This window comes from Misgurnus anguillicaudatus, chromosome 15 (genome assembly GCF_027580225.2).
Source record: "Misgurnus anguillicaudatus chromosome 15, ASM2758022v2, whole genome shotgun sequence".
In the NCBI taxonomy this organism is placed as follows: Eukaryota; Metazoa; Chordata; class Actinopteri; order Cypriniformes; family Cobitidae; genus Misgurnus; species Misgurnus anguillicaudatus.
This window is the reverse complement of record NC_073351.2, coordinates 4,107,125-4,117,825: the sequence shown is the minus strand read 5'-3', so window position 1 is coordinate 4,117,825 and position 10,701 is coordinate 4,107,125. Positions and strand designations below refer to the sequence as shown.

The following is a 10,701-nucleotide window of genomic DNA, read 5'->3' as shown; positions in this document are numbered from 1 at the left end:
AGAGAAACCAGCACACGCAAGAATATTGATCAATGCCTCGTTTGAAACGCGGCTGCAAACACTTTACATTGGCGTTTGCTAATTTTGCAATGCACAACATGTGACAATTTGAATGCTTAATGCGCCTCTTAATCACAAGTCATCAAGTGGAATCAGCTGAGCGGGATTAAATCTAACAAAGGGTGATCGTGCAAACACAGCGAGACACGCATAAGGCCATGCAGGTGATCCAAATCATGGCAAGGTGACGCGTGACTGAGCTGCTAAGAAAAGCAGACGATAGACTGAAAATGAAGTAATGATTATTATAAGATCCCATGGTACTGTTGCTGCGCAGAAGCATCATGTCCTTTCAAACCCTCGTCAGATTTTGAGTTTACTGATTTTTTTTTAATGAAACGTCCAAAAGACAACGTTGACAGCAACAGAAACAAACCTTTCTATTGCGGTTATATTTCTCCATATAAATAGATTTTTAAACTTTATGGAGTGGTTTCCCGGACAGGGATTAGCTTAATCCAGGACTTGGCCTTAGTTTAATTAGGAAATATAACTAGTTTTAACAAGCGTGCCTTACTAAAAACATTACTTGTGTGCATTTTGAGGCTAAACAAAGTGCACTGATGTATTGTAAGACATGTCAGTGCAAGTTGTTTTCAGTTTGGACAGCTCTTACATTTATTTTAGTCTAGGACTAGTCTAATCCCTGTCCGGGAAACCGCCCCTATATGCATCACCATATAAAGCTTATGTCAAGACATAGCCTACAGAAAGCTGTCTCGTGGCATATAATATAATGCATAGCCTATTTTTACAAGGCTACTGCATAGGAAATTGCCCTTCAACCCTGCTGAAAAAAACAATAAAACCATTACAGAAATTCCTAATGGTTTCCAATAAAAACAAAATCATGTTTAAAAGTCATTTTATTCATCTGAATCTGCAAATATGAATTTTGTTGTTGGTGTAGTTGTCTTCTTATGGCCACCACCATCCATCCATTCTGGCTCATGATGTACTTAAAATATGATGACAGCATCTAAAGAGGTAAAAAAAACAAGTTATTAATTTTTTAAAAAATGCTGCATTTTAGCCCATGTACACTTTTTTTTTGTTATTGCACATCAGGGCAAGATCCGTGTTCTTTAATGGTCTGACTTGAAACATTGCATAGCCATCTGATGAAGGAAGAAAGCTGTTGTGTTTACATAGATGACAATGAGGTTCAATCAAGATCATCTACAGTGCATTCAGAAATTATTCAGACCCCTTTCACTTTTTATTTTTATGTTGTTGTGTGATACTGTAATTGTTTAGACATTAATAATTATTCAGTAAAAACTGAATTTTAGAAACTTTTGCTAATGTATGAAAAAAGAAAAACTGAAATATCATATTTACATTATACATATTCAGACCCTTTGCAACAACATCTGCAATTTAGCTCCGTTGCCTCCATTTTTTCTTGATGGTTGCTGAGATGTTTCTACACATTAAAGGGTCCTGATGAACACGAAGATTTTTTGAGAAATGTCTGTAACCAAACTGACCAGAAGCACCATTGACTTACATAGTAGGATAAAAGAATACTATGGAAGTGAATGGTGCTTCTGATCGTTTGGTTACAAATGAATCCAATACTGAATGCTTAAGTGATATCGACCTTATATTTTCAACACCCCCAAATGAGATGCATAACAAAACAAAAAATATTGACTGGTTGCTTTATGTGTAGATCTAACAGTCTCTTGTGCAGTCCCTTAACAATGAAAGCTTAGATGGATGCCAGAAGTAGCGTAGCCTTCAAGGCAGCTTCTGCAGTGAAGCAGTTCGAGCTCACCGTTGGTCAGATGAGTAGCGCAGATATGGTGAGATAGAAATGAGACTGTTTTTGAAATCAGCTTGAAATGTTTCGAGCATTTAAGTGATGTGTTTCCGTGTTTTCACATGTCCGTGGCACAACTTTCTTTTTCCTGCCAGTTTCACGTATTGGGGTTAGATTTGTGGTTTTCGTCAGATTTTTAAACTGTTTTCGCGCTAGGATAAAGTTGGTTTATACGTTTATTTGTCAGAAATTTAAACTTGCTTGGGGTTAGAGTTGGGTTAGGGTGAGGATGTCATTTTATGAAACAGAAAGTTGTTCTAACCCCAATCCCAAGCGACAATGGTAAGAAAATAGGAAAAACAATTGAATAACCAATACATGAAACTCGCACGAAAAATAAAGTCGTGCCAAGGACACGTGAAAACACGTCACTTAAATGCTCGAAACATTCTCATTCCTATCTTACCATATCTGCGCTACTCATCTTACCAACGGTGAGCTCGAACTGCTTCACTGCAGAAGCTGCCTTGAAGGCTCCGCTGAGGGCTTAAACCAGTAACAAGCATTTTGATCGGTCGTTTTTGTGAACCAATCATATTCTTTCTGCCCTCAGAACATGTTTTGAGTAAAGGAAAACTCCTACGTGCACTTCAGAACCTCTGGACTGTCTGTGTGGGACTTCAAACTCGCCCAAACCAGCAAGGCATCTTGTTAGCAGACATCCCTACCTGATCAAAAACTTGATTAGGAGATGTTCTAATCCTATTTTTAATATAAGTTTTACAAACTTACCACTGGTGATCTGGCAAAACAAAGACTTATGAAACATCATCTTCCCAAATCTCCTCTTCAGGCTCATCTTAGCGACCATTGCATTTGATAAAGTTCAGAAAAAGAAAAACATATTTCATTAGTACAGAAACATAAATGTAATGTTTTGGTTAGAAGAAAACTGTGGCCAAAGTACAACTTTTAAAGAAATTAAGAATGTTTCCATTTTTGTCATGACACTATTACTTCATTACCTTTTTAAGGGGGAATGATTTGGGCATCTGGAAAGACACACGACTTTATCACACTGTGCATTTTATCACACTTCTTCAAATTGCATGGTGATCTGCCTACAATTTAAAACACATAATAAAGTAAAAAACAAGTCATAGCTCCTTTAAAAAATAAAAAATAAATTGTGAAATACAAGACACTGCATCTTAATTATTAGGATTAGTAGAATTTGATTCGATTACAAAACAAATATTAAATGCATTGTAAGGTTTTATGGGAGGCGCTTCACAAAAAGAAATGGTAAATTACTGATTTTTATTACTAAATGGTAGCTTGGTGGTGCATTACAAGGGTGGGTGGTAGCTCATGGACATAGCAATAATTAAAAAAATTATGATTAAAGCCATAATACATAAAGATAGGAAAAAATAAATGCTGTTATGTACACCACCACAAAGACCCATTTTTTTCTGTCAACATGAAGCCTCTTTAAAACTTGCATCAACATCCACTATGAACTATGAATTAATGGCGTTCTAAGCGAATCTACGAGACGTTATTTTTTGTTGATGTTTGAATTGTTTTCAAACAGCCGGAGCGTAGCTAACTCCTCCCCCTCCCTTTCGTGCTTTCATGAACGCGCCCAACCCCTACCCCCAAATCCTTTTTGTCATTTATTGGCTGGAACACTTTGTTTTGTTTTGTGGTGTAGGTTTGGCCACTGTGTTTATATTGCAGTTTGTGGAGCCTGGGTTGTCTACAGAGATCGCATTTTTTTACAGTTTGATCAGTGGACAGGCAGCAAGCAGATAGTGAGGAGATGTTTGCTGTATGTAACAAAAAAAATTTATGGTCTAAAACGTGTGAATTCGCTTAGAGAACCTTTACCTTTGTCTCTGTATACTGAAAACAAAGGGTTTGAAATATGTAGGCCTACATACTGTAATAGGTATAGTCAGGGTGCGATTTGCCAGGGGGGATGCGTGGGATTTCCCCCTTTCTGGTCAATGTATCCCTGCCTCTGCTTAATTATTTTTATCCCCGGTGGGGATAAATTTATCCCCCCCTCAAAGTGATCAGTGCTACTACACTAGTGGCGAGACGGATCACAAAACTTATCACGGATCCGTGGTTTGATTAAAGTCAATTTTGTTTTAAAATGCACTACTTTGGCTGGCTCTGATGATACAGCTGCCGCGCAGCATCTCTGCATTCACCACTCTGCAGACTTGCTCATTGTCCCGCCCACGGCGCTATCTGATTGGTTACACCTCACGAGTAATAGCCTATCAACACTTGGAGATGGTTATGGAGCTGTGTGTCGAAACGATGAAATGCAGCATATTCAGCCGCATATTAATAAAGCGGGAATAAACATAATAATCTGATTATCTGTTTATGATGACAAGCTGACTTTTCTATCATTTCACTGTAGCTCAGCATCGCGGTGTAAAGTTAATGTTATTACTTTAAAAGCAGCATTAAAACAGTTTCTACTGTAATGGTTTAACTTTGCAATCAATACATTGTTCATATTTATGTTTAAGTTGACACTACGTTGTGCCATATAGTTTTGCCATTCAAGATTTAATTTTTGCGTGTTTTTTCGTTGTGCATGATCACAGTTCATATGTGTGGGGAAAGATAAGCTATTAGAGTAAAAATATTGCGTTAGGCTGCTTCATGAGTTAATAAGAAAAAAGATTTTACAATTCCTGCAAATGCAGTGATGAGTTCATGTTCTCATGATTTATTTTTATGAATTAAAATGTTTTGAAATGTGCTGTGGACAGAGACGCATTATGTCAAGAACTATAAAAAATCGTCAATAAGCTCATAATTTGTGCTAAAATAGTATAAATGTTTAGTTTTAAAACCATTTTGAAAAGCTGGTTATATTTTTATGTTTCTGCACAAGTTCAGCAGACAGTAAAGTTCGGGTTTGTTCCGATCAGAGGTCGTGAGCGGAGAGCGCATTTCTGAATATTAGAAATATTTTAATTAGAAATATATAAAACATAATAATAATAATATTATAATGGATTTTTGTTAGGTCGGACAATGATTGCCAAATTTCTCTCTCATATTACTCTTCATAACTACTGAAAACAGTCAAAAAAGTTAAAACTAGTGGTGGGTACAAAATGACTCATGACGAAATATGGTGGGTACCCACCATCGCCAAAATCGACGCCTATGAAAACATCCCCCCCTCTGTTTTTTTCACAAATCGCACCCTGGGTATAGTGGCATACAAAAGAAATTAATTGCTGTGCTGAAAAGTAACCATTGTATCCTAAATTATTTTCCTAATGACAATGATAAACCAGTCCTGAGAAACAAGTAGCAGGTGTTTTTATAAAGCCACTCTCACTTCTCACCTGTGAAGTTTCTTGTGTTTGTGTGTCATTCTGTTTCTGACCTGACAACCCTTGCTGTCTGTTTCTTGTTCAATCCTGACAATATATAAAATTAGTAAAATTAGTGAAATATTGGAAATGAATTCTATAAATGACCTTTATCAGAACATGAATGCATACACTTGCATACTGCATTTAAGTAATTACTGGAAAATATCAGAGTTAACACAACATTACCTGATCCAGATGTAGTGGCTGTTGATGCATGAAAATCTCAGCATTCACAAGATCACCATCACTTTTCTAAATTGAAGGTTTCTGATAATGAAAACATTACAAAAGAGTTATAAAATATACTGAAAACAAGAGTACATTTGTCTACAAATATTTTCAATTTCCATTAAAACGTGCTAATTATTCAACAAGAGAAGTGAGCAGAATTACATCATTACAGTTCATTTCAATTCGAATAGAACATGCCAACTTACACGACTTCACCTTTTCATACAAAGGAGTTAACCCTACTAAAAAATCCAGCTAAGACCAGCATAAGCTGGTGAACTGGTTTTAGCTGGTCTCCCAGCTTGGTTTTAGTTGATACTGCTGGTGTCACAAGCTGGTCTAGCTGTGTTTTGGTCCCATTTTAAGCTGGTCTAGCTGGACTTAGCTGGTCAGATGGAAGACCAGCTGACCCAAACACTTTTCCAGGCTAGGAGGACCATCTTAAACCAGCTCCTGCACCTTAAACCAGCTAAAACCAGCTAAAACCAGCTACCAGCTTATGCTGGTCTTTGCTGGATTTTTTAGTAGGGAAGTGTTTCATATCGCTTTAAATCATGGATACAGCGCGAGGGACCGCAGGTTCGAGCATAAACGTAATGTAACATGTGATTAACCGATTGCCATGGAAACACTAAGGTCACGTCGACTATCTAGTAGTCCCTTTAAACTTTATAACTGCATTTATACACATTACCCCGTCGTGAAAACCTCCGCATGATTAATGTCGGATTCGACCCCCATTGTATAACGTCATCAATAAGTTTCGATTAATGTCATTAACACGAATTGCTAAATGTATCCGTTATTGCGAATTCGTGAGCCATAAAACACCAACATCTCATCTAAGTTTAACACTTAATTAGTAACATGAATTTAAGAGAGAGCAAGCAGCATTAACTGACCGCACTCATCGAGCTGCTCCTCCTTACAAAAGGCTGATAGGTGTCTGTGGCGCCTGTAAGACCCTCGGATATACAATAGTATACACTGACTGAACTACGATATTAACACTTTTTCCACCGAAGTAGCCCAAAAAGCACTTACATTTATAACTAGTTGCTTTTCTAAAGTAAAAACAACCAAGTGGTTAAGTTGATAACAACAGATATCATATCACTTGATTAATATTCACATTAACGAAGTCCAATTTCGGGGGCATCCCGTGGACTAGCAAATTAACCACTATAACGGATACATTCCCAACTAACAAAAAAAAAACGAATTGGCATCGTGCTTTTTGTCATAACACTTTGTGAATAAAATAACATTATGCGTTTTAAACATTGACCTATTGACTTTATATTTCCTTACCTCTTCTTTCTCCGAAGCTTCCTCGTGTGATACGCAAGATCTCGCAGACAGCCATCAGAACCATAGATATCATATAGAAGACTAGATGCCCTATTGGCCGCTGGGGACTGAGAAATACGGCGGCCATCTTAGACCGGTCGTACTCCTAGTTTCGTTGCATGGCAGCAGATAAGATGCCAGCTAGCACTGTGGAGCACTGTTCTAATCGGCAGACCATCGCAAATAGAGCCCGGAGGATTATTTTCACAAGTACTTTTTAACATTGCGGTACCATTGGTTGTATTTTGTGAATAGAATATTACCAGAAAATTGAGAAAGAGCCAGGATTATTGATTTTACTGTACTGAAATCGTAGCCATCATCTGCCAAGGGAAATTCCCTTCTCAATATTTTAAAACACATCATTAGTCATCATAGAAAAATATTACAGGACTATAGGCTTCCTTGTCACTTATTAAACCTGAAAATTTTGCCCAATCTTTACCTGAATAAATCTTCCTAACAAAATTTCAAAAATAATATTTCTATCAAAATCTAATCAGTTTCCCTTCAACTTCTGCTTTTCTCAATTAAAGCAACACCAAAGAGGTTTTTTACCTTAAAAAATAAATAAAATATTTACCAAAAAATACTGCCACTATTAGTCTTTGCTCTTTGTATTTAATGTTCCAAACATGTAGTCAGACTTTTATATGTATACATTAACTAACAATGTAAACAATTCTTTGCTTCCTTAAATTTTAGATGAAATTGCAACAATACAAGACACTTTTCACAGTAAAAAGTGTTCACCCGTTGTTTATCTACAGCAAAAATACAGTCATTAACTGTGCACAATTTAAAAAATATATAATGTTTGGTCATATTATGTTCATTTGAAAATTTAATATTTTGACTATTGTGGGTGTTGCATTCATGCACATTTGCACAGAATAATAAATGAAAAAAGTCAAAAAGAAGGTTATTGCTGTTGTCTAGAGATCTCAATGCTTCAAATAGTATTAAAAAATCTAGAATTGTGTTGTGAACATTTTATGAGAGGTTTTAATTATACACGAAATTTCTTCAAATAGTATTAAAAAATCTAGAATTGTGTTGTGAACATTTTATGAGAGGTTTTAAACACGAAATTTTCTATGTGCCATATTTGGTGAAATTGGTTGCAGTGACTTTGTTTTGGGAGAATATGTTATTTCCAGATAATATCATTTTTGACAATAACATATAACAATCGCCAATGCAGCCTCCAAGCAACACGTGGTGTTATTGAATGAATCAGAATTCAAATGAATCGGGTGAATTGATCGAACTTACTCGTTGAGACAGCGACTTACCGCCACCTTGTGGCTATTTTAGTTTGATATTAAACATATAATTTCAGTGATTCCATCATTTCTATTTTTTAAATGATATTATAATTAAAGCATTAATCTCATGTTTTTATATGCTATAAATACACCATCACAGATATTCTATTGGATTTTTTGGTTTTAATGGAAATTTGATTGGTTGTATTGGAAACTATTAAAGTCTCTATGGGTCTCTGTTTGTCTGTACTGGTATGTGTTGGGTTCTATTGGTGGGGACATTAAATCCTGGAATATGTCCCAAAACACACTACAAAAAGGAATTTTGTGATGGTTTTTATGGTAAAAGCTAATGGTGGGTATTTTAATGGAAACCATTAGGAATTTCTGTAATGGTTTTATTGCTTTTTTCAGCAGGGTTGAAGGGCAATTTCCTATGCAGTAGCCTTGTAAAAATAGGCTATGCATTATATTATATGCCACGAGCTTTCTGTAGGCTTATGTCTTGACATAAGCTATATATTGTGATGCATATAAAGTTTAAAAATCTATTTATATGGAGAAATATAACCGCAATAGAAAGGTTTGTTTCTGTTGCTGTCAACGTTGTCTTTTGGACGTTTCATTAAAAAAAAATCAGTAAACTCAAAATCTGACGAGGGTTTGAAAGGACATGATGCTTCTGCGCAGCAACAGTACCATGGGATCTTATAATAATCATTACTTCATTTTCAGTCTATCGTCTGCTTTTCTTAGCAGCTCAGTCACGCGTCACCTTGCCATGATTTGGATCACCTGCATGGCCTTATGCGTGTCTCGCTGTGTTTGCACGATCACCCTTTGTTAGATTTAATCCCGCTCAGCTGATTCCACTTGATGACTTGTGATTAAGAGGCGCATTAAGCATTCAAATTGTCACATGTTGTGCATTGCAAAATTAGCAAACGCCAATGTAAAGTGTTTGCAGCCGCGTTTCAAACGAGGCATTGATCAATATTCTTGCGTGTGCTGGTTTCTCTCCGCGTTCTGTGCTGCTGGTGGGCGAGCCTCAAACTCTGATCAGCCCCCATCCAGGGCATTAAATGTTATTAATAGTGCATAATTTCACGCGTTTCCATATTAAAGTGTCCACTTCCAAGGGTCTGTCATCAGATCTGTTGATAAACTGCATTTTGATAATGATGTGTGCCAAGACATTTTAGAAATCATGACCGGATGGCGATTTACTGGGTACAGTGCGTATGCTATGTATAGTGACCCTATATATACACAGTTATGGTGACACAAAATGATTTAAAACTTGAAATAAGGTTTTGGATATTGCACATCTCCAAGTCATTCACTCCATGTGCAACTTCATTCGCTTTGTCACACCACTAGGTGTCACTGTGGCCTCAAAGCTTCAGCACTGGCACTCAGAGATCGATTGCTAAGTCTGAGGTAAAACACGCCCCCCTCATTAGCATACAGACGAATAAAAGAAGAAATAAATAAATGTATAAATAAATAAATGTGGAAATAAATATATATAGAAATATATAAATGTATAAATAAATACGTGTAGACATAAATACATTTATACATAAATAAATGTGAAAATAAATAAAAGTAAAAATAAATAAATGTATAAATAAATGAATAAATAAATAAATAATAGTGTGACAAAATACAATTATACATAAATAAAGAAATACAGGTATAAATACTCATTTATTTTTGCTTTTTTACATTTCCATGTATATATATTTCTTTATTTATTTCTGTATTTTTGTTTTTTTACATTTCCTTGTATATTTATTTATGTATTTATTTATTTATGAATATGGCAGAATTGGCTCTCCATATATGAAAATTAATCATGGTTATATTGTGGTAAAAGTGTAGTAACCATGTTTTTTGGTGTATTGATTACTATCAGCAAAACTATGATTTTACTACACTAACCATGGTTATTTTGTGGTTACCATGGTTTTACTACAGTAACCATTTTTTTAACTGTAGTAAAACCATGGTTAATTTTCGTAAGCCTATACGATTCTGACACGCTATTGGTTTGTATGCGATCCATTGCACCTGCACATGACACAAATCACAAATAAACTTCAGTAACCCCAACGCTGGACACAGCAGACGTAGCGAAGAAAATGTCTCAACAACCAAGCACCAGCACCAGCGAGGAAGTTGGTAGCCAGGAAGACCAACCGACCCTAACCCTTATACATCCCTGGCCGTACCTATAAGATTTTTTTTAAATGGTTGGATGGAAAAATAACTCATTTCGCATGTGCTGTCAGCTATCACACTCAAATACCACAAGCTAATGGCTTTCAAAAACTCGCCGTCTAATTTAAAAAAGCATATTCAGGTTAGCTGAAATTTTGTTATTATCAGTCAATTATTAACAAATTTAAAGTTCGACTTTAGCCAAATTTTATCTGAGCTTAAACTATAGCTATATTGGTAAGTTACTCGTGCAAAGCTATAGTTTTATCAGTCAATTATTGACAATATTGTAGTGACCTAGTAACGTACTAATAATGATAAATTTGCAATGTTTGCTATGGCAAACATGGGTACATCCCAATGGTTTGCTTGTTACCAGTAGGCTATG

General features: G+C 35.9%; 1 long non-coding RNA gene across 2 annotated transcripts; it reads right to left on the bottom strand.

Moving 5' to 3' along the window:
• Nucleotides 1-908: 908 nt before the first annotated feature.
• Nucleotides 909-5,584, bottom strand: LOC141349671 (uncharacterized). 2 transcript variants are annotated; one of them, XR_012357616.1, is made up of 5 exons: nt 5,428-5,584; nt 5,212-5,286; nt 2,851-2,946; nt 1,402-2,684; nt 909-1,039 (listed from the first exon to the last, which is right to left on the bottom strand). It is a non-coding gene; the product is annotated as an uncharacterized lncRNA (long non-coding RNA). The 2 variants fall into 2 exon arrangements; XR_012357617.1 differs by having other exon boundaries at nt 2,469-2,684; nt 5,428-5,532.
• Nucleotides 5,585-10,701: the final 5,117 nt, after the last annotated feature.